At 41.7% G+C, this 25,551-nt stretch overlaps 1 protein-coding gene across 1 annotated transcript in view; it reads right to left on the bottom strand.

The window, feature by feature from the left end:
- The window catches only part of Impg1 (interphotoreceptor matrix proteoglycan 1), a 124,537-nt gene that overhangs the window by 49,337 nt on the left and 49,649 nt on the right, over positions 1 to 25,551 (bottom strand). The gene's annotated exons all lie outside the window — the stretch shown is intronic.

Raw genomic sequence — 25,551 nt, 5'->3', positions numbered from 1 at the left:
TTTGTTTATGTTTTAGATATACATTTATTTATTTGAGAAAGATACAATAGAGAGAATGGGTGCTCCAGGGCATCTTGCCACTGCAAATGAAGTCCACTTTGCCACTTTGTACAACTGGCTTTATGTGGGTACTGGGAAATTGAGCTCTAGACCATCAGGCTTTGCAACAAGGTGCCTTTAATCATCGAGCCATTTCTCAAGCCCCCTTCATGTGTTTAGAACAGCTGAAAGTGCTGCCACAATTCCAATTGATTAAACACTTTCTGTGCATGCTATCAAAGGTAAAGGACACAACTGGGTTATTAGGTATTATTACCCTTAAAAAACAGAAATACAAGCTGGGTGTGGTGGCACACACCTTTAATCCCAGCACTTGGGAGGCAGAGGTAGGAGGATAGCTGTGAGTTCGAAGCCACCCTGAGATGACATAGTGAATTCCAGGTCAGCCTGGGCTAGAGTGAAACCCTACCTTGAAAAACAAACAAGCAAAAACGCCCCAGAAATACAAAGATTACTAGTTATGAAGTCCATACTGAGACATCCAGCTGGAGCTGAGCTAGAAGCCATCTTTTTGCTGGTTAGCTACCAGAGTTCTGGAAAGCACTGGGGAAGAAAAGTCATCCATAGTCTCAACCAGCAGTGGTTCCTCAAGCTATGCAATCATCCAGCCAGTCAAGATGTACCCATGGGTATAACAGCAGTCAGTAAGTTTATGGGGTAACCAAATATTCCCTGATTGGATTTGAGGCCTGTTTAGTGGAAGAGAATTCATACCTGGTATTGAAAACTGAGTCAAAAGCCTATGACTTAGAAGGGCATAGGCCCTAGAGGAAAGCTACCACTGTTCTTTAGATATATAGAAATGTTAAGGCCATCAAATTTTCTTCTAAATGTATACATATATTTATGCCCACTGATGAACACTGTTCTCACTTCTGGTTAAAGAAGCTTCTTTTTAAAAGACAATGAAGGTGAAGAGAAGAAGAGAAAGCCCAGTGCTCAGCCTTGATGAATCATGTCTATGACACTCTGTGGGCTCAGGGCTCACTGCAGAGGAAGTGTCAGAAAGAATGTTAGTGCCTGTAACCACTTCTAGCCAGAAAAGCTTCTGGTGGCAGACACGGAAAAGCTGAAAATAAGAGGCTGTCGAGAGCACAACACAAAACACGACATCTCTATCAGGCCCTAAAGTGCTCAGGGAGTGTTGTAGAAGCACAATGTAGAAGAATAAGGTAAGAGCCCCAAGGTGAGAAGGAGCACTGGGGATACTTCCAAACATGGTGCATTTGTCACCCCACGCTGATTGTCATGAATGCCACAGACCTGCTCGGTCTGAGTCCAGTAACATTTTGATGTGGAAGACAGAGGGGGCAAAAGGAATGAGACATCAAAACAGAGGATTGGCTACTTGGAAAGAGTAGCGTGCTCAGTAGACTGGGTTTCAGGACAAAAGAGGGTAATGGGATGGGGATACAATCAAATTATGGTATGCTCTTGAATTAAAGTTTTCAATAAAAGGTCAAAAAATAGTAATGAGGTTCTTAATAAGGTTGTCTTTAGGGTAATATACTCATGTCCTCAAAGAAAAACTGGTAGCTTAACAAGGTGCTAGAACTAATACATTTTGTTTACTGGATGTATGGAAAAGGGGTGTGAGTGGGGTGTTCCACTGAGGTGGAACTATGGAACCTTTGTGAATGAATATTACAGCATGAAACAATGACTCAGCCAGCCAGATGTAATGGGCTTGCTACCACACCATTCAAAACAAGAGGTTAGCCTTTTGCCTTTCAATAATAAATCTGAAAACCTCTCAAGTCATGTTTTCCAGGCAGTATAACTATTTTCAAGTGTTGGAGAGGCAGATATACCAAGGCCCTTCCTCCCCTGCTTTGGTTTGGGAGAGTTTGAAAGCTGAGCTTCAGGTAAGCACCAAGTCAAGACGGCAGAGAAACGTTTTTACAAAGAAAACAGGCTGTAGACAATTAAAGTCATGGAAAGTTACATCAGGTAGATTTTATCACTAGTGAGCCCAGAAATAATAGCAAAAGTCTAGTTTATATTCATCACGAAATTTCACAACAAAAGAGTAATTAATTGTATTTATTAGCAATAAACTTTTCCTCAGGAGATAGCTCACCTTGTTAAACCTCAGGTCTCCATGAGGCTTGTGCTGAAATTAGTGAGCCAAATGGAGGAACTGGAAGACTAAATGGTTAAAGTACTTGGACTAAGGGATACCAGATTAAATCAAGTACAAGAAATGGGATATAATCCCACTCAATACATTGGGGATGAGCCACTCAGGTTCTCACCTGAAGAACAGGTCTTCTAATTGTGCCTTACATGCTTCAAGTAAGAGTTTCAGACACAATCTGGCCTATGGGATGGTAAGGACTTCAAAAGAAGTGCAATGGGGCCTGTGGTGATGACTCAGTGGTTCAAAGTGCTTACTGTGCAAGCATGAGGGGCCTGAGAGGGCTTGAGACTGGGTTTGATCCTTCAGCATGCACATAAGAAGCTGGGGATAGCCATGTAGTCCAGCAGGTGGGGGAGTGGAGACCACAGTCACTGGGACTCACTGGTCAGCCAATCTGACTAAAAATGGCAGTGCTGGGTTCTATGAGAGACTTCTCAAGGAGATAAAGTGAAAGAGCATGCCTGACATTCTCCTTCAGCTTCTGCATGCATGTGCATGGGGGTGTGCACATTTACACACACATGTGCATGTGCTATACATACTCAGACCAAGCAACACACCACACATGCTGCTCTGTCTTGCTCTCTTTCTCTCCTCTCAGACACAAAGCCCAACAAAATGTTCACATTTGATGTATAAATTATATTCACAAATATGAAAAAGAGGACAAAATATATTACCTATATACAAGAAAGATAACCCATTCTGATTTTCAATACATTAAATAATAAGAAGCACTTTCCTTGAAAAGTTTAAGCATAGGTATAAAGGTAGACCAGAAAGAGGAGGAGGTATATGCCAGGACACAAGTGTGAAGGAGAGTGGGATCCCTAGAATATCCAGCAAACGTGGGGACTTGGATGATGGCAGGATGTGAGTGGAGTGAGGAGAGGCTTGGACAATGCCTGCATTTCTGTTCTGAGCTTTTCAACTCATGGTGGTATTCATGGAGACAGGCAATATGGAAAGAGGACCCACAGTGTTTTTCACCCATACTCTGTGGCATAGGGAGAAAGAAAGACTGTCACATCTTATGGGATGACTTAGAAATTAATGAACCAACATCATGGAGGAGCTTTGAAGATGTCAAAGCCCAAATGTGCAGCACAGCTGCTACAGGGAAGCAGAGATTCTCCCAGCTCCCCACCCCCAGAGTCCCTCCCCTGTGAATTTGTCAAAAATGCATGTTTGTTCCACCCTAGTCAGACAGATTCAAAAACTTGGAGCTATGCCTCAACAATCAATACTTTAAGAGGCTCTCCAGAAGAAATTCTGATTCATGGAAAAGTTGGAGAACCAGTGGGAGGATAACATTTCTACAGTGTGATGAAAGTTAGTGACTGAGCACTGTGATGCAACCCTAGCCCTGCCCTGCCCCTGAGGAGGGTGTAAAGCATCTTTCTTTCACTTCATACTTTCCCCCCAGGTTGTTATATTTGGGAGGTGAAGACCTGGATCAGTAAAAGCTATACAAATATTCATGTTGTATACCAAAAATTGTGAAGCTCATAAAACGTGATTCTGTTTTAGAATCAATTTAATTAAAGCCCCCACCCCCGTCCACCAAATAATCAACTTCAGGCAGTAAGTAGCTTTGTACTTTGATGAGCAAGAAATTATTATGTGATCACAGTAAAGCTACTTTAGAAACATTCTTCCATTTGACATTTAAAATACTTTTTATATCAATGGATGTTATTTGGAAAAATAAATGACATTTTCTGCTGTACGTCTAAAGAACTTGAAAAGAAAATGCATATTGAAAAGTATTTTTGAATTTCTAGGTTGTTGTCAATCTAAGCTGGTTAACATATTTCTCTGGTTGCATCTTAATGGAGTAAATTCCTCATAGGAAGAGAACTGCTATGATGGCTTTTAGTGGCTTTTGTCAAGTTACACTTGCAAAAGATATTTGCATTAACTCAACTTAAGATAATTTCTTCCTGCTTCAAAGTACTGTGCAAGTTGTTTCTGTCAATATATTCATATGTATATGAACACACATGTACCTGCTGAACTATACTCTAGCCCTTGTAAAAATATATATTGTAGATATTAATATAGTATGTCACATTCTAGGTAGTGGGCACCATTATGTACAAAGAAGAGAAAATGCAAGACAGTGGGTCTAAATTTATATTTTTAAAAGATAGTCTAGAAGCATGAACTTTTTTTGGATGTTTAATAGTTTAATTTGGATCTATTTTAAACTCAGATTTCTAAGCATTACTCATCTTCAAGTAATCTGCAAAAAGCGTTTGAACTGTCTTTAGTGTATTAGATGGTAGAGTAATTTCATGCCCCACTCTTGACAATTATCCTTAAAATATGGTATTTCATCTGCTTTGTACAGAATATTTTGAAAAATATGCAAGATTTAGGAATTATTTGAATGCATATGGGCATGTGTGCCGTGACACACACGTGGAAGTCAGAGGACAACTTCCTAGTGTCCGAGTGTCTGTGCCCCACCTGCTTCTAGATAGGGTCTCTTGCTGCTATAAACTGCTAGACTGGTAGTGAACCTCAGACTAGCTGGCCCAAGGCTTGAGATTCTCCTGGCTCCACCCTCCCTTGTTGTAGACACATTGGGGCCACAGGTACACACGTCACTTTGCATCAGGCTTTATATGGGGGTGTTGAGTAATTGAACACAGGATGACATGCTTTGTAAGTAAGCACCTTTAATCACTGAACTATCTCTCCAGTCCAGAAGATTTTTTTGTAAGGAAAATGAAACATTTTTTAAAAATCAGAGCCTAATCATGTTTTAGTATTAAGCCATAAAAATTCAACTCTTTGGATACAGGGTTAGATGATGATGAGGTGTGTGTGTGTGTGTATGCGTGCACGCACAAGTGCATGTGTGCAGAGGGGCAGGTAAAACATCCTGCAAAGTCTGAATGCATCAGGAATGAGAACGCTAAGGAGAAAAATGTGAATAATTTAGGCAACAGTTTATTATTTACCATGTCAATACCTCTCTCTTCACCTGCAATAACAAAAGTCCCAACGACGACTGTCTTTCTAAGCAAATCACCTCTTTCTACTACTCTTATTTATTTAATTGAAAGGAGAAAAATAGATAAAGAATGAGAATGGACATGCCAGAGCCTCTAGCCACTGCAAATGAACTCCAGGTATATGTGCCACTTTGCACATCTGGCTTTACATGAGTTCTGGGGAATTGAACCCAAGTCATTAGGCTTTGCAGTTAAGTGCCTTAGCTTCTGAGCCATCTCTTCAGACCCCTTTCTACTCTTAATGCTTTAGCTATCATTGGAAGGTGAGATATTACATTGAGAAGGTTCCTGTTTTGCATTATGACTGCACTGGAGCACTTTATAATGCCCTATACCACTAAAAGTAGGCTTGGGCTTGTCTCATACTTAAGAATCTGGGATGTCATTATCACTCTTAGCAGCCATCCAACCACTACCAACCATCCCTCCATGGATATAACCATTCCTTAATTCACTCATTTATTCATTCCTTCATCTGGGGTATGTTCCTGGGGCAGAGGAAGATAAGAAAATGGGTAAGACTTAGTGTAAAGAGGCAGAATGAAATTGCTCTGATTCCAGGGCAGCCAAAATGGATAACCACATCAAAAGGATACCAATGCTAAGTGGGAACCATCTCAAGTGATTATATTACTTATTACTTTATTGAAACTGATAGATTTGGGTGTACAGGAGATAGTTCCTTCAAAAATAGGCAATTCTTTAGCTACTTTAGATGCTTAGTATAGAGGGAGAGGGCTTCTGCATTTTTGTTAGGCACATTTACTAACAGTACTGTTTGGAGGTACAATGACCTTGTCGGTTTGGAGCTCCATAGTCTTGGCAATGCTGTGGTTGGATTTCAAGAGCACCCAACCAATGCTGGATGAGCCACATTCAGAGATGTTACTGGATGCCATACTGCTACCGCATGATATGACATCTTATTTAGACTGTAATCTGGTTCTGGGCTTAGATCTCCTCAGAGTCATTCCTGGCCCTTCCCCTGCTCTGCTCTGCTTTAGGGGTTGGGCTGGCATATAGGCCTCTGTAGTTATATCTCGAGAGCTCCTGTGCAGGCTGGGTTCAGTGTGGACACTGGTAAGGAGGAAGGGTGACCATTTCTTATTTTCTCTCTGTCCCCCATGGCTTCTCTAGGCAAAGTTCCTCTCCTCTGTGGCTCCAGCTTCTACTGGCTAGATGCTGCAGGCTCTCAGCTTCCTTGAGAAGAGCTGGCTCGGGATTCTGGTCTTCACCTGTCCAGCCTCTGGGTGGCAGAAGTGTTCTGCTCTTGTCAAACTCTGAGCACCTTCCCTTTCCCTGTTTGGGTTTCACCCCCTACCTCTATCCAAGGAGCATACTACCTATGTTCAGGCTCCTTTCTTGTGAATAATAGTTGCTTGAACCACTTGAAGTTGCTGATACTTGACTGGTTTTAGCTAAACAAACAAGCAAGCAAGCAAGCAAACAAACAAACAAACAAAAAGAACCAAAAACACCCTAATGCTTAATCTTTTTCCCTTGGCTAGAAAGCTGACTCTAGAACATCACTGAAAAGCATTTATATTTCAGTGGATACATGAAAACAGTTAATGATTTCTCAGCTAAAATAACGCTTTAGTGTCACTTCATCTTCATGTTCTATTTATGCTGCCACCTGAACTACTTCACTTTATGTTATTTACTTTTTAAAAAAGTATTTTATTAATTCATTTTAGAGAGAGCAAGAGAAAGAAAAAGACACACACACACACACACACACACACACACACACACACAGAGAGAGAGAGAGACAGAGAGAGAGAGAGAGAGAGAGAGAGAGAGAGAGAGAGAGGAAGAATATGGACATGCCAGGGCCTCCAGTTATTGCAAAGGAACGCCACATGCCTATACCACTTTGTTCATCTGGCTTTATGTGGGTACCGGGGAATTGAACTTGGGTCCTTAGGCTTTGCAGGCAAGTGCCTTAAATGCTGAGCCATCTTTCCAGCCCCCTACTTCACGTTAGTTCTCCTTTATTAGGCATCATTCCCAAAAGGGCTCTATTCAGAGATGGCAAATGTAGGCATCACAACTTAGTTCTGCTTCTATAGAGCCATTCTGTAGCCTGAGGCTACTGGGAAATGTGTGCTCCTGTAGACACTTAACAAAATATCCCTCTGTATTTTGAACCCATAATATACTCTGGTTAATAAAAGCTCCACAATAAGAACCTCACTATATTAGAAGCCCACGTGGCCCAATCTGTTTGTGTTCATGTCAATCCTCATAAACCTGCCGGAGGGTCCTCACATGCCAGGAACCATGAGCAGCTTGGAAATGACGATTCCTGTTATGCAACAATGCAGGGCTGTAAAACAGACAACATGCTCTATTTATTTTTGTTTTTCGAGATAGGGTCTCACTGTGGCCCAGGCTGACCTGGAATTCACTATGTAGTCTCAGGGTAGCCTTGAACTCATGGTGATCCTCCAACCTCTACCCCCCCACCCCCCACCAGCATTGGGATTAAAGGTGTGAGCCACCATGTCCGGCTCAGCATGCTAACTGTATATAAATTTTTGTTAATTTTACATCATGAGTTCTTTGCCCTGGCTTTGATTTTTTTTTGAAATATTGCATGTAAATATTACCTCAATCACCGAGTTTTAGGTGTTCCCTTAACTTTTGAACCCAAGTCTCACTCTTCACACTTTAATCCCAACCCTGCCTGGCTGTTTCATATCACACATGGTCAGAGGATGTGTTGAGATTTCGGTAAGAGAAAGAAGCAGAGAAAGGACCAGACGAGTCTATACAAGAACTCACAATTCAAAGAGTCCAAGGAGTTGAAGGACAATCCCCCTGTGGACTGCAGGTCTTGATAATTATTATAATAAAGCCCAAGATATGCACATTGACCTTGAACTGGTGGTGACATCACCGAAAGTTCTGATGCAGACAGGGCTCAGGGTAAAGAAGCCTCATTTTACAGATCACGAGCTCGCAAAGGAAATCTGAATGAAGAAAACCGTGTTGGTGGACAGGAGGAGGGTGTTTGTAATAACTTGTCCTCATCAGGCCGAGAAGTTACCAATTATGAAGGCTGAAAGATACCACAACAGTGATATTTCTATAAAATGTACCAAATGCCTTGCCTGTGTCTCTCAAGAGGAAGCAGGAAAGGTTCACAATGAGGACATGAAATGAGACCATCCCCCAGAAGAAATGAATGGAGGGATAGATCAGTGTGTATGCAAAGGCTTCAAACTTAAAAACAAAGCAAAACAGGCAGCAGCGGAGCTCTAAGGAAACCGGAAGCATTTTGTATATTTCACCTGGAAGAAGACAATGAATCCAATTGTTACATAAACAAGAGTGCTAACATAATTACATCAGGAAAGTTTTCTCAAAATCACTTTTTTCCCCCCTTTTGCTGTGAATTAAGGGAGCTTGCAGATAATTACAGCATGAGCATTTCCACTTCCCACCAGGGATAGAAGGTGGAGAAGGTCTCGTTACAGCACTGCCTCCCGGTTGCTCTGTGGCCAAATTTTTCTGCATAGCAAGGAAGTAATGCCATGGGAAGGGGTGTCAGGTGACCAGATTCATCTGGGATGAAATACAGCCAGGCCCTGAGGGCCTCCCAAACTGCGTGCTGAAATCCCCTAGGAAGATGAAGAGCACCTTAGGATTTCAGTCTGACACTAAAGTCTTGTTGCTTAAATGTTTCACTCTCATTTCCATAGGAGTTAAGAGGATGCTGTAAGACAGTTAGGTCTTACAGCAGTTCTTGAGTCAGGAGGATGGTTGGTGTAAGACAGTCAGCTCTTATAGCAGATCTGGAGTCCTGAGGATGGTGTAAGGCAGTCAGCTCTAATAGCAGTTTTGGAGTCATGAGGATGGTGTCTCACAGTTAGCAAATCACACCAGACAGCCATAGTTGCTTTGTCCAGTGGGCACAAAATGAACTTGCTTCCCTACTTTAATTCTGCCTTTTCTCCATTCCTGACTGGGTATATATGTTCTCGACTCTAGTTCTGGATGTAGTGTTCTTGGGCTTGGTTCTCTGTGGAAGTACTCAGGTTGCAGCCTCACTGACCTTCCCAGAAGTCATGTGCCCTGCATGGATTTTTCCCACCATCTTGAATGTCCTTTTCGTTACTTCTCATTACTGGTCTACATCCAGGCTGTCTGGCCCAGTTCAACTTCTCTTGTGCTACCCTCTACACCTGATTATAATAAGTGTGTCCCACAATGAAGAAACCCTTTTAGCCATTTTACTTTTATTCTTCCTCCCCTCTACTGCCTACTTCCCCAAGCTCTAATATTTCTTTTTTTAAAATTTTTATTAGCATCTTCCATGATTATAAAAACATATTCCATGGTAATACCCTCCCTCCCCCTCCCCCACACTTTTCCCTTTGAAATTCCATTCTCCATCATATTACCTCTCCATTTCAATCATTCTACTTACATATATACAATACCAACCTATTAAATACCCTCCTCCCTTCCTTTCTCTTCCCTTTATGTCTCCTTTTTAACTTACTGGCCTCTGCTACTAAGTATTTTCATTCTCACGCATAAGCCCAGTCATCTGTAGCTAGGATCCACATATGAGACAGAACATGTGGTGCTTGGCTTTCTGGGCCTGGGTTACCTCACCTAGTATAATACTTTCCAGGTCCATCCATTTTTCTGCAAATTTCATAACTTCATTTTTCTTTACTGCTGAGTAGAACTCCATTGTATAAATGTGCCACATCTTCATTATCCACTCATCAGTTGATCTAATATTTCTTTCAGGGTTTCTTGATAATGGGAAGGCACCATGTACAATTACCTACACTGAAAATTTAATGCATACAAGATGCTTAAAGCAATAAAGGGTACACATTATTTTATGAAATCCTTTGTGATGTGGAATGCTATTGTCCAAGTGTAACTAACAGCTATTACCTTCTTTAAAATTTTATTAGAGAGAGAGAGAGAGAGAGAGAGAGAGAGACTGACACAAAGAGTGAGTATGGGCATGCCAGGGCTTCCTGCCAGTATAAATAAATTCCAGATACATGCACCACTTAGTTTATTTGGCTTTATGTGGATATTGGGAAATTGAACTGGGGTCCTTAGGTTTTGCAGGGAAATGCCTTAACTGCAGAGCCATTTCTCTAGCCCCAGCTATTACCTTCTCAATCAGAGCATCTGTGACTGCCTGAGAGGTCTTCATATTCAGGTCTGTTGAAATTCCCTTGTGGAAGGAGGGGTTGAGAAGGGCGATTAGACCCTCATCTGAGATTCCAGCTACTCACTTCCTCCTGCATCCCCTCCCAGCTGTATGTAATTATGCCTTAGCTACATGGGGTCTTAAAAGGTGTTAGAGTACACAGGAGGTAGAGGTTAACTGAAGGGGGTACTCCACCGATGCAGCCCTACAAGGCGTAAGTATTGGAAATGCTGATTTGGGGTGATATTTAGTAAGCATTTTATTAAAATCCTGTGGATTAAAACTTGTTCTAACATTTCAAAGAGAAGAAAGCCAATACATGTACACTACCAAAGTTTTTGCTTAACCTGACAGTACAGAGAACTTGCCAACTAGCTAGACAGAACTGTTACTTTTCTTTCTTATTCACCACAAGATGGAAAAAGGGAGGGAGAAGGAACTGTAGACCCTCTCATCTTTGAGTTTATTTGGTAGTCAAAGCCCTAAGTCCCCTTTGAGATGAGTGGGAGCTCTTTAAACATGAAGATCTTGTTTTCCTGATAGCTACGTTTGGGGTCAGGTGGATGATGAGCCCAATCACTTTGAGTTGGTGTGCATGACAATTACAGGTGGTTGCTCAGCTGCCCATGTAGATTCCTTTCATAGACTGACACCTGCAAGCAATTTTCAATCTTAGATACTTTTAGAAATGCAGATTCACCTTCTTAAAACTTTTACAAAAAGCATTCATGGGGTTTTCTACCCATGTCCTTAATCTACTTATAAATGCTCTTGCTATCTACTTCAGGGCTACTGTGATGCCATGTTTGTTTCCTTAACATAGGACTGCTCCTTTGATTGAAATGGTGATGGTACTGCAACCCACTCCAGTGCCATTCCCACAATAGCACCCAAGGCAACATCTTTTTTTCTGTGGTGTCACAGATGCCTTGTCAGCCTGGTTACTCTCTGACCTCACACTATTTTCATGACTGGGACTTTCACCTTGAAAGTATGGGCAAAAGATTACAGAAATACTTTTCTTTTTACCTGTTTCTAGTGATTTCTCATGTAGATAAGGGAAGAAAACAAGAGGTTATAAATGGACTGCTCAGTGACTTCAGAAGTGAATATGGGAGTAGTCAAAGTCACTCTGACTACTCACCCAGGGCTACCTTTGTGCCTCTCCATTTGGCTTTTCTTTGGACACCTTTCTCTCTAGCCTCTTTCTACTTCTGATTGCATATTGCCTTTTCTTCTCACATGTTCTCTTTCCAGTCCCACAAGTACTGACTGTTTATTCTTTCTAAGGACAATATACCCTTTTCTATATCTAAATGATTCAAATGGGCAAACCAATTGTTTTTCTTCTCACCAGATGAATTGTTGAATTATTACTTGATTTTTGCCTGTTTTAATCCTGGCTTTGCACCTTTTCCTCTATTGTAATATACAAGGCACTTTAAAGAAAATTGGCTATATTGGGCTCATTCAAGTCATATGATGATGATTAATTTTGTCATTTTGCTAAGGCACAGTACCAAGATATTGATAAATATTACTCTAGATGTTTCTAGATATTTTGTGTCTTTTCTTTCCTATGCTTCTATGTTTACCTATGTCTCCAAAGCTTCATAACAAATGCAAGACAAAAATCTCACACTCTCTAACTTTTCAGTCATCATGCTATGGCCTGACTAGTTTTCCTAAATTTAATTTTCCTCACTCTTTATTTTCCCCAAACAAACTTCCTTTTCTGGCTTTTAAGGACATGCTTGACACATACTCCTCCTTATTCATTTCTCTGAATTCTTTCTGGAAATGCTCCATGCATCATTGTATCTTTTTTCCTGAGGCTGATTTCACAGTTCTCCTCTCATCAGCAAAGCCTTCTCCTCACTTCCCACCCACTCGAGGCTCTATGAACACCTTCTAGACACCTCTGCTCCTCACTGATTTTCCTCTTCTCTGACATATGATAGTTATAGAGACATGTTTAGCCCATATAAAGTTCTTTACATTGTTTTATACTTCACGCATAAAATTTTATACTGTCCTGTATTTCCTGCATCAGTCTGGAGGGAAGGCAATCTGTGGGAAGTGTACTGTGTCCAGTGTGACCTGAGGAACCCATCTTCCCTCTCAGCTCTTCTCTATGCCTGTTGAGAAGCCATGCAGGGACTCTGGCATTATTGTAATGAAGACTTCTCCAACATAAACTTTTAATTTCCTCACATCACCAATGTATGTAACGGTGTGTTGCTACTCAATATATGGGGCTGCATCTTTAACAGATGCCTGGACAGGGTACCAGACTACCCAGGTAACACAATAGCAATGCATTTCTCTCAACTTTGGAGACCAGAAAGATCATGGCCTTTGCCAATGCAGTTTCCAGTGCGAGTACTTTGGATACAGGAGGGGTGAGAGGGAGAAAGACGAGAGGGAGAGAGGGAGGGAGAGAGAGAGAGAGAGAGAGAGAGGGAATGAATGAGAATGACAAGCTCTCTTGCTGCTGAAAACTAACCCCAGATACATGCACCACTTTTTTGCATCTGGCTTTATGTGGACACTGGGAAACCAAACCCGGGCCAGCAGGCTTTGCAAACAAGTGTGTTTAAATGTTGAGCTGTCTCTCCAGCCCCAGTGTGTTCCATTCCTTAGAAGGCTCTTCCCTCATGGTCTGATTATCATACTCTGGGCAAACTTTTCCCGGGGGAGATAAACAACTATTCACCCAAGATAGGACCCCAATAACAGACTAATGGAAGGATCATGCTTATCTTGGTAAACCAGAGTTTAAATAGAGTTACTTACAGGACACTGGGTGAAGAGTTATTTACAGGTGCATAGACAACTTAAGGGCAATTATACCACTGAATCAAATGTCTCCCTCTCCCAGCAACTACTAATCACTTACATATCCCCAGGGAAGGGTAGGGCCTCATAAAGCTCCTCCCCTCAGCAACTGTTTATATCCCCTTGGGGAAGGGTGTGGTCCCACAAGCTCCCTTATCCACGAATGACTTGATCTTCATGGGTCTCCGGGAGTAATCATAACTCTGAAAGTTCAAGAGGGCAATGGCCATGTCATTCCCATAGAGCAGTGTCCTACAATGCCTCTGAAAGGCCCTCCCTCCAAATGCCATCAGGCAGGAGACTTAGGCATTTAGAAATTTTAACAGGCTATAAACATTTAGTTCATAGTTAATAATGATTATTTCCTTCAGTATTTTCCCTCATGCAATGCTGTCCTAATCTTTCTTTTTAAAGTCTTACAGTAACCTCCTTTGTTTTCCCCTAAAAATGTTCTCAATTTTCTACATGTAGTAACTGAGTGATAGGTTTTAAAGTTAAGATTGCTATTAAAATTGTCATAATGGCTTAATTTTGAAATCCTTTTGGGGTTTATTCATGCAGAGTCATTCTCCTTGTCGTTGGAGCTATTTGCCATGGAGAGATGATCCAGTTTTATTCTAATTGTTGCAGAGCACTGAGTGGAAGGAAGCAGCACCAAGGCAGCCCCAGATGCTCTTTAGGGGTTGCACAGCTTGATAAGGTGGCACATGCCTCTTGCCTAGTGTGTGGAGAGCTGCTGTGCACTAGCATGTGGAGCTGCTGTGCACTGGTTTTCTGATGCTGGTGGGGACCTGTCATTCATTGTAAGATACAAATAAAACTCCTGTGGCGTGTTAGCAGCCAGTCCAAGAACCTAGGAGGATACACTGCAAATGCTAAACCAAAAGTGAAAAACATGACAAGGAATCCAAGATGAAACAAAACAAAACACCCCTGGACTGTTGAACACAATACTTCAATCAGGATATGTAGGAGGGATGATAGCCCTATAGATTTACAAGTAATTTTGATAATAGCATCTTCAAGAAGGTTGCAAAGAGTAACCATGATCCCTCAGAGCTTTTGTTTACGCATTTTGTTTCTTGTATTTAGTGAACTTTTTTCCTCTTTTCTATCAGATAAAGGCTATATCAATGTGGTGGTTTGAATCAGATATTCCCTATAAACTCATGTGTTTTGAGTGCTTAGTCCCCATCTGGTGCTAATTTGGTAGATTGAGCCTTGCTGGAGGAAATGTGTTACTGGGGTCAGGCTTTGGGGTATTATAGCCAGCTCCGCCTTGTGAGAGTTCAGCTCACTCTTGTCTGCTGTATGCCACCTGCTGTGGCATAGGTCATACCCAGTGTCTGCTTGAGCTACGCTTTCACTGCCATCATGAAGTGTCCCCTCTAGACCTTAAGCTAAAATAAACCCTTTCCTCCAGCTGGTTTTGGTTAGATGTTTTGTCCAGCAACACAAAGGTGACTGCAACAATCAATAAAATCATTGCTCAGCATGGCTAGTTATCAATCTTTCTGTTTACATAAATATGGGCCAGCAAGCTGGGCACAGTGGTACATGTCTGTAATTCAACACTATGGCAGCTGAGGCAGGAGGACTGGATCAAGGCCAGCCTCGGCCACAATAACACTACTGCAGTAAGCTTTGTGTTTCTGGCAGAAAACACCAGGCCAAGAGCAGCTTGTGGAAGGAAAGGGTTTATTTTGGCTTACAGACTCAAGGGGAAGCTCCATGATGACAGGGGAAAATGATGGCATGAGCAGAGGGTGGACTCACCTCCTGGCCAACATCAGGTGGACAACAGCACCAGGACAGTATGCCAAACACTGGCAAGGGGAAGCTGGCTATGACACCCAGAAGGCCACCCCAACAATACACTGCCTTTAGGAGGCTCCAATTACCAAATTGCCACCAGTTTGGATCCTAGCATTCAGAACATGAGTGTATGGGGGACACTTGAATCAAACCACCACAAAGACCATCTTCAAAAAAACCAAAACCAAAACAATATGAACTCCAAAATTGGGTTGAAGTCAGACCATATTGATGATTCCAGTAAAGGCTGTGTCTCTTGGAATGTGCTCTCTACTCACAGGATGTTAGAGAGATAATGGAAAGGCAATATTTGAATGGCTACTGCACAATGCCAAAAACCAGTGCATTGGCCTTGTGCAGAAATTGTCATCACAGGGTACGATTTCATATTAGTAAGCTTCACTCTCTCCCCTTCTACATACAAGATGTAGCCTGGATCATATGTAAGGCCACCTGTGACCAGCTCTCTACAGCATAGTCAGAAGGCTTTATTTAAATTCAAATGTGGCATGTTACTTACTCCTTTGTTTAAAACCATTTAATGGGGCTGAAGAGATGGCTTAGTGGTTCAGGTGCTTGTGTGCAAAGCCAAACAACCCAGGTGCAACTCCACAGGACCCATGTAAGCCAGTTGCACAAAGGGGTGCACACATCTGGAGTTCGTTTGCAGTGGCTGGAGGCACTGGAGTGCCCATTCTCTCTCTCTCTTTCTGCCTCTCTCCCTTTCTCTCTGTCTCTAATGAGTAAATAAAAATAAATCTAAAAAAATTTATAAAAAGAATGTGTATTCTTTTGTCAGATTCAGGTATGTAAGGGTTTTCAGAGTCAAGGGGCTGACACCAAAGGCCAGCCCACCTAGACAGTGTGCTGGACTGGAGGCGGCAGGGGGCGCTGCAGCAGTTGTGGACAGAACTGGATCAGAACCAAGTTCCATTCCTGTCAACATGGTTCTCTTTGGTCTCTGCTCCCTAAATGAAGCTGCACAAAGAAATTAGTTTTCTCTTGAGTATCCTTCGACAGGGCTCATGAAACTCTGGAATTTCTAGTTTCATCATTTTCTCCCTAAGTCCTCTTGCTCCTTAAGTATCTTTACTTTTCATTAATATGGCACAGCTTTCATCTTTAGCTAATCCCCACTGCCTAAAGCACAGTTCACTATTCCTTCTCATCTTTAATCTTGCTTTCCTGTTATTCATATCTCAGTTTAAACCTTACTTAGGAGAATCAATTAGCTATGTAAGTTGATAATAAGGTATGCTATTATATTTTATTATTTATGAGTTTTGTTCTCCTTTGTATCAGCATTTCTTTTTAAAAATATTTTATTTCTTTGAGAGAGAGAGAGAGAGAGAGAGAGAGAGAGAGAGAGAGAGAGAGAGAGGCAGATAGAAAGAGAATTGGTGCACCAGGGCCTTTAGCCACTGCAAACGAACTTCAGATGCTTGTGCCCCCTTGTGTATCTGGCTTATGTGGGTCCTTAGGCTCCACAGGCAAACACCTTAACCGCTAAGCCATTTCACCAGCCCCTCTTTTCTTTCTCTCTTTTTTTTTTGACACAAGGTCTTGCTATATAAGACAGGCTGGCCTGAAACTCACCGCCCTCCTGCCCTTACCTCCAGAATGCTGTAATTGCAGACACCTGCCACTATGCCTGGCTTCAACACAATGTTTATGATTATTATTTTTATTTATAATTTTTATAATTAATCTCTCTAAGCACACATATGCAATTATTTTGTTGTTGTCCTTGCTGAGTGCCTGAGTGCTGGACATTTTCCCGCAGATCCTGACGAGCTCCAGTGGTTTCCTTTCTCTGCTTCACTTCCTCATTCCCTCACTTAGTTTCCTGAGAGCGCCTCTGAAATAAACAACTTAACAATCAAATCCTTGTCCCAGGATCTGTCCTGGGGGAAACCACACCATGAGACATGGGTGTATTTGCTTTGTTCACTGTTTTCTCCTTTGTGCCTAACAAGCACAATATAAATACTTACATGAACAAGCAGGTGGGCTCAGCAGTCCAGAAAGACCTGGCTAATAAAGGGATTGCAAAGTTCCACTGGCACATGAAACATGTTTGTGACCTGAAGAGTGTCTGGAATTCACCTGTGATGGGCCCTCTCCAATCTACATACGAGGACAGGAAGAAGGACAAATGGTGGCACCCAAGTGAGATAATGCCGAGTTCCTACAAATTGCCTGGAAAGTGTCATCTGAATGTTCATGAGTGTGCTCACGTGAAGGAGTGTCAGTGTGGAAGGAACAGAAGGATGCAATCTCTACCCATAACTGTCTCTAAATGCTTTTGCCCCTGCATAAATGGCAAGACTTATCTTAGACACGCGTGGTCTCTGTATGGGTAAAGGTTGGAAGGAGCTTAAACAGATAAACACTCTTCATTGAGTTGGATCATGACTTATGAGGGATTTGGGAGTGGTCATGCGTGAGGACAGGCTTGACAGCATGGGGCAGCAGAGAGTGACCAAGATAGTTTGGCTAGTGGACAGTTTTCATGGGGGATGTGGCCACCAGTCTAGCTGAGGTTGCTCACTGGGTGGTGCAGCACTGCAACTTCCTCCTTACCTTATTCTCTTCACCTGCACTAATGTCCAGCTGATCCATAGAAATATGTTCCATGAAAGGTAGAGGGGGATGAACACAGACACACAAACCACCTTCACAATGGGCAGGGGAATGACTGGAGAACATATTTGCTCAGTGGGAAAGAACTCACACCTGGTACTAGGAACCAAGTCCAAATCACATGGATAGAAAACTCATAGACTCCAGAGAGAAGCACCACTGCTCTTTGGCTGAGGACAGTGGGTGTATATGCCAAAAGTCTCACAGATAACTATGCTTACTGCCTTTATTGAAGCTGCTGTCACTTTTGGTTGGAGAATCTGTTTTATTGTGTAGACAGCAGAGAACACTGGGGACTTCAGGATACATCAATACAAGAAAAGATAGCTGACTGCCTACCACAAGATAAGTGACCTCCATGACATCTGCCTGGGCCGAGGAGACATAACAGAGGAAGTGGAGACTGATACTGCTCTCACACCTGGCCTGAAAGCCAGTTCCAGGCAGATGGTGACAGATACTGTGGTCACTCAATTCCTATCAAAACAGAAATCCAGAGTCTACAGAAAATTAAACACTAAATTAGACTTCTGGCACACCCAACAAGGCTCAGGGAATATTGCAGTAGAAAGGACAGAAAGATTGTAATAGCCACAGGATAGGTAGGATTAGCCTAAGGCACATTTTCCCTCCACTCCCACAAAGACTGACTGAGGCCTTCAGGACCTGACGGTGAATACCAATAACCTCAGGAGGAAGGTCCTCAGTGGAATAGGGGTGGAGGAGAGGGGATATAAGTATATAACCTTTTTTCAAAAAATAGAATTTTAAAGGCCAGGCATGGTGGTGCACACCTTTCATCCCAGCACTTGGGAGGCTGAAGTAGGAAAATTGCTGTGAGTTCAAGGCCAGCCTGAGACTATATAGTGAATTCCAGGTCAGTCTGGACTGGAGCACAACCTTACCCAAAAATCACAAAACATAAAAAAATAAAATTTAGTAAAAAAGAATTGTCTTGGGAAATGCCAAAATTTGCGGCAGGACATTAAATTTTCCAACTGCAATTTTGAAGGACACCACTATTTCACCCATATCTAGAGTAAACCATATGGTAGAGCTGGAAGAACTTCAATTTACTTTTCATTTCCTGGGCATTGTGGAGATTGTTTCTGGGGATGGAGTTTCTGTTTGCTCATCTTTGCTGAATGACTGTCCTGTCCTTCCAGCAGATGACATCTCACACTTTACTCACAGTTCTCAGATCCAGTCCAGGGCCCTGTGTGTGCTAAGCATGTTCTCTACCACTGTGATACAGCCTTAGCCCCATAAAATCACTTTTCAATTTTGGTATTTATTTATTTTCAAGGGGAGATAGAGATAGATAGATAGATAGATAGATAGATAGATAGATAGATGAGAGAGAGAGAGAGAGAGAGAGAGAGAGAGAGAGAGAGAAAGAGAGAGAGAGAGAGATCAACCCAGGGCCTCTTGCTACTGAAAATGAACTTCAGATGAATGTGCCACTTTGTGCGTCTGGCTTTATATGGGTGCTAGGGAATCAAACTCTGGCTGGCAGACTTTGCAGGCAAATACCTGTAACCACTGATACACCTCCCCAGTCCTTCTTATTTATAGGGAAATACCTTACTCTCTGGTAAGAAAAAGCTGAAATATTCACAACAGTGGCCTAAAGTTCAGTTGAGTTTTCTTATAAATCTCTTCAAGGTTTCCTTGGATGCTGCCACTCTAAATTGAAGCAATTTAAAAATCATTTTTGCCAGGCCTTCCTGATGGAGAGCTAACATATTCAATCTTTTTTTTGGCTGAGAGAGTGGCTTCAAATTTCTTTCATTCTTTGCTTAACATTTACATTAATTAGAGAGGTTGTTGCTGAATCATGTGAGATGAAGGCTGATTAACGTTCGCCAGCACTCTCATGTTGGCAAAAGTGTTTATCAGTAAAGTATTTATACATGAGGATGTCTATGTTGCTGCAAAGAGGATGGACATAGGCAGGGGCCCATCCTCCAGGAGGTGACTGACTGCCACTTGCAATAAGGACAGCAATGACAGAGTTCTGAAACCACAAGTGTGTGCTACTTAGCACACTCTACTTAGCACAGCAGTTTACATAAAATCGCAAGAACATCCTTTCACTTTAGGAATTTTAGTCTGGGAGAGATCCCAGACATATACCCCAATCTTTTTGATGCTGTGTGGTAAATGTCTGAAGGAACTTGCTCAGGAGCAAGGGGACAGATGGTATTTGTAAAGACTCTTCAGAGACAGCTGTGGAAGGCTTCACAGAAGAGGTGCAGGTTAACTGGAACTTAAAGTATGATTTGAAGGTCATCTGGCTAGAAGAACGACAGGTGGTGAGGGAGGTATGAATATAGGAAGAAAGAAAAACAGTTGTGCAGCTGTGCACAGGGACTGCCATGACAATACATGGCTGACTGTGGTGATGGTGATGTGATCAAGTTTGCTAATACTACTGTTTCTGAATTCTTGATTTGGCTTTGAGCTTCTTGGTGGACAGATTTAAAAGAGAAAAAGATTGTTTTCATCAACACTGACTTTTATGGAGGTGTAACAATATACATTCATTCATTTACTCTCTCTACTCTTCACATATATCAATATCCCATTCAGCATATGCCTAACACCTGGCTGGACATGGATGCAACAGCAGTGAATATAGATAGACTACAGTCCTCCACCTTGCTGGATGTTAACAGCAGGTTCTGTGCTCAGTTATTCTACTAGGTCACCACACTTATTCCTTCTGATAAATTCAAAAGCTAACATGAGGGCTGGAGAGATGGCTTAGTGGTTAAGCACTTGCCTGTGAAGCCTAAGGACCCCGGTTCGAGGCTCGGTTCCCCAGGTCCCACGTTAGCCAGATGCACAAGGGGGCGCACGCATCTGGAGTTCGTTTGCAGTGGCTGGACGCCCTGGCGCGCCCATCCTCTCTCTCTCTCCCTCTATCTGCCTTTCTCCCTGTGTCTGTCACTCTCAAATAAATAAATAAAAAATGAACAAGAAAAAACTAAAAAAAAAAAAGCTAACATGAAATTAAGAGGAGTGGGCTGCAAGGTCACTGAGAAATCCTGCTGGAACTGAGCTGAAAGCCTCCTCCATGTAGACCAGCTGACAGAAATCTGGAAAAAGTCACACTACATGCTGTTCAATGGGAGAGAGAGAAATCACCAGTGGAGACCCCCAACAGTGGACACTGCAAGCCTTATATTTGGCCAGCCAGGGCAAATGAGGCAATGGGTGCAATAGCAGCATGTCTGTTATGGGGGAAACCAACCACCCTCTAATTTGACTAGAGGACCTCTCCATGGGAGCAAAATACATCCCTAATACCGAAAACTTACAACAGGTGTAGAGTCATGAGCCATCGGGGTATAATGTCTGCTGCTGTCTGGCTAAATGTATATACTATGCTCATCAAACTGCCCAGTAAGCCCTTCTCTTAATGTTCATACCTATGTATTAATGCTACTCTCACTTTTGGTTAGAGAAGCTTGTCTTTTCAGATGGCAGTGACCTTGGGATGACTCAGAAGGCACTATGGTGCTAAGAAGTGACAGAGGAGTGCTCAGCACTGAAATACCTCTATCACACCTTCCAAGGCTCAGGGTCCACTGCGAAAGAGGTGGCAGAAAGAATGTAAGAGCCAAAGGAAGGGTAGGACTCCTTACAATGTGTTGCTCCAGACACAAAATGGCCTGGATATCCATGGCCTCACAGTGCCTGACACTACCTACAAAAGACCATCATAACAGGAGGAAAAGATCATGTGATCAAAATAAAAGAGAGACTGATTGAGGGGGGAGGGGATATGATGGAAATTGGAGTTTCAAAGGGGAAATTGGGGGAGGGAAGGAATTACCATGGGTTATTGTCTACAATTATGGAAGTTGTCAATTAAAAAAATTTAAAAAAAGAAATTAAGAGGAGTTAGACAGGTTTTGATTTTAACATATTATCCAGATAGGAAGTAAAAGACAAAATGCCAAATAACAAGTATTTTTGCCCTAGTTTACTTCTTTCTTACCTTAAAAATGGCCTGGAGCTTTTTCCTCTTCTGTCTTGCCTGACCTCCTCCCCACTCTTAAGCATGCCTCTGCATTGTCAGTAAACTTCTCTTTTTCACTCCCACCAAAATAATGTGTTATTAAATTTTAAAATATTTCATATATTTATTTCCAAGGAGAGAAAGAGAGAGAGGGAGAGAGAGAGAGAGAGAGAGAGAGAATGAATATGGGCATGCCAGGGCCTCCAGTCTGTGCAAACAAACTCCAGATGCATGCAACACATTGTGCACCTGGCTTTATGTGGGTACTGGGAAATCAAACCCTGTTTGTTAGGTTTTGCAAACAAGTGCCTTAACCACTGAGAAATCTCTTCAGCTCTAGGCTTACATTTTAAATGGAATGCTTCATAAGCAAAACAGTCTGTAATTTGGAAAGGCAAAAACTAGAGAGCTGCTTCTGATAGATTGAGTTGAGCATTCCCATGAGAGCAAATCACTGCATTGCCAGCTGTATCCACTGAAATCCAAACCAAAGCATCTCAGCCCCATGATTTGAGACTAATTTTGAATGATTTGGAGACATCTTATGTGTAGAGCAGTACATTGAATTTCTTTTATATGTTTTTGACTCATTTTTATGAAATTGAAGTGCTCCTAACACATGACTACTATGCAAGGAAGACTGACTTGTGATCACCTGCTCTAAGAATGTTGTAGAACTTATCAACTCAATGTTCTGGAGGCATATTTTTGCAAGTTTCAGAAAATTAACTACTATATTAAACTGCTTAGGCTAAAAAATTTCCATGAGTGCTTAACTAAAATTTTACTGACTTGGCGGATGTTTGGTGACACAAACCAGAAGAAATGTTCTAGGCTAAAATGATCTTGGTAATATCATGGAGGCTTATGCCTTATTTTGTTTGAGTGTAGGAGAGACCCAGAAGTGTTTTGCTAGGGCAGGGAGCTGTGGTCTTGTTTAGAACACTCTGCTCTGCTCTCTTTCATGTACAAGGGGATGGATGTCTTTCCCTAGGAAGGGTTTCCATTTTTCATTAAGCTTTGTGATTTCTATTCCCAGTTGGGCTGATCATGAAAGCATATGGATCCTCCTGCCTCTGACTCTTCAGCAATTTCCTACTGGCTTGTACCACTACAACTGGTTGGATCCATCCTTAATTGGTCACATAGAATACCTGCTTTATCTCTGGGCTCATGTTAGCAAACATATGCTTCTAAAAATATTTATTTATTTATAAACACACACACACACACACACACACACACACAAAGAGAGAGAGAGAGAGAGAGAGAGAGAGAGAGAGAGAGAGAGAGAGAGAACACACCAGGGTCTCTTGCCACTGCAAATGAGCTGCAGGTGCATGTGCCACTTTGTGCATCTTGCTTATCTTGCTTGTGTGGTTACTAGAGAGTAGAATCTAGGCCTTCAGGCTTTGCAAGTTAGTGCCTTTAATTATGGAGCCATCTCTCCAGCCCCAATAAACAGCTCTTTTTGCTCAATACAAATCAATCAATACAAATCAAAAGCTCAGTTATAAGGCCTAACTTTTACTTACATTGACTTGTGCATACATTCCTCTAATGATTCTAATCATTAGAATCATTGGATTAGGCAGACTGTCAAAACCTTTCCCTCCAAACTGCAGTAATAAAGTGGGCTTCAGCATGCACTGCACATTTCCAGAGAGAGCCTTACAGGAAACCCCTGGATGGTTTGGCACACTCTGGATGCTGATGCAGACAGGGCATATTCATCAACATCTCCACTGTCTCCATGGTGATGCTTTTTGCTAAGCCATTCCCATACTGTGAGCCTGCAGATCTAAACTCCATGGTTTCTTGCCCAACCTGTTCAGAAGCTCAGAGTCAAATCCATGAACTACCTCAAGCAAATTTGTAGAACTTTATGGTTTCTATTGTTTTTTCTTTTGTTTTTTTGAGGTAGGGTTTCACTCTAGTCCAGGCTGACCTGGAATTCACTATGTAGTCTCAGGGTGTCTTCGACCATGGTGATCCTCCTACCTCTGCCTCTCCAGTGCTGTGATTAAAGGCATGTACCACCATGCCCAGAGGTTTCTATTCTTAATATACTTTTTTTCAACACTTATCTGATTTTTTAAAAAAAATGTTATTGAGGTGAGTGTCTCACAAGATAAAGTGAATAATTCATTGGCATTTAGTATTTATACACTGTGCTTTCACCACTACCATCTTGTTCCAAAATGTTTTCTTTCCAAATGGACTGCCCTAGTTTTATCTTCTTCTTAATATTTCTTTTGGTTTGTTAAAATAAAATTATATTGTCTTGGGAGGCAGAGGTAGGATGATTGCCATGAGTTTGAGGTCACCCTGAGATGACGAATTCCAGGTCAGCCTGGGCGAGAGTGATACCCTACCTCGAAAAAAAAAATCATATTGTATTGCACTCATAGCTGTAAATCACTGTCTCTTAAAATGAGTAAACACTTTAAAATCTAAACCAAGCAAAAGGACAAGAGCTATAGAATGGGTTTTCAAGGAACAGAATAAGCAAGAAGGAATTTCAATGTCAGAGTGGTTTACAAGAGCCACATGTGAGAGACCTCAGTAAAGTGAAGATGGAGATGGAGCTGCTGCTTGATCAGGTAGTATGTGATTATGGGTAAAACCTGTGGTACCTGGGAGGCGAGCTAATTCTCAGAAGCCTAGACTATAAAAAATGACAGAGTATTGAAATAAAGATGAGATTGTAGGTCAACAGCAAAGCAAATGTAAATGTAATATTGTTCTTCAGGATGAGCTACTCAAGCCCAATGTGGGATCATATGTGGAGAGAACTTAAACAATGGTCCAGGTTCTGACCTTGTTCAAATCGCATCTCTGGCTTGGTTTTCCTCATTTGGAACAATGGCTTAACTAAATTATCTGTGAAATTCCTTCCAGCTTTAGTGCTCTATGGAGTATTCTGGAATGGAGGGATGTATACATAAAATGAAAACAGTACAGCAATTTTGAAAATATAACAATGCCTTTGTTTTAGGTACACTGTTATTTTTATTAGTTTACCTGAAATATCTATTTTAAATAATATTTTCTGGTCTTGTAATGAAAAAGAACCAGTGAATATTTAGTAGCAATCATTTCACTGAAAAACATGTTTTGTTGTATTCAACCAACTCTTAACTTATTTGAAAATCAAAATAATGACTGACATTATTGTATTTGATTATAAATGGATACAAATTCTTCGACCCTTCTTCCACCAAGAGATACAGCCTATGCTTTTCCCCTCCAGGGAAAAGGCAGGAAGAGGCAGGTTCTGTGGCTACTTATGCGTCAGAGTGGGAGAGTGGCTGGCGTGTTGCCTCTGCTAACCTGGCTGCCATCCAAGGAAGCCCATGCAGCTTGCAGAGAGTCTTTGCCCAGGATAATGGGGTCCTGGCCAATAGCTCTGGTTAAGCACTGATTTGTTAGCCATGTGAGAGAGTCACCTTGAGAATAGACCTCCAGTGCTGGTTGAGCTCTCCCAGCTGACACATGAGGAGCAGAGCCAAACTGCCTTCACTGGCCACTGCTCAAACTGCAGATTTACAAGAAAACAAGTGGCCATTTTTAGCTATGAACTTTAGCAATGGTGCACAATGCAGCAATTATTAACTACTATGAAATTAACATTTATTCCCTGGCAAACATGTAAACTAAATTTCATCTGTATAGAAGATTCTGCTATTGTGATAATATGTATTTCAGAAAATTTTGCATTTTATAATTATTGCCTTACCTAGTAACTGATTACAGTTTATCAGGAAAACACAGGTAAGAGAATTTTGTAAAAGAGAGGCTCACTAAAACAGCGTTA

The sequence above is a fragment of the Jaculus jaculus genome, chromosome 10, assembly GCF_020740685.1.
Source record: "Jaculus jaculus isolate mJacJac1 chromosome 10, mJacJac1.mat.Y.cur, whole genome shotgun sequence".
In the NCBI taxonomy this organism is placed as follows: Eukaryota; Metazoa; Chordata; class Mammalia; order Rodentia; family Dipodidae; genus Jaculus; species Jaculus jaculus.
This window is presented reverse-complemented; position numbering and strand designations above follow the sequence as displayed.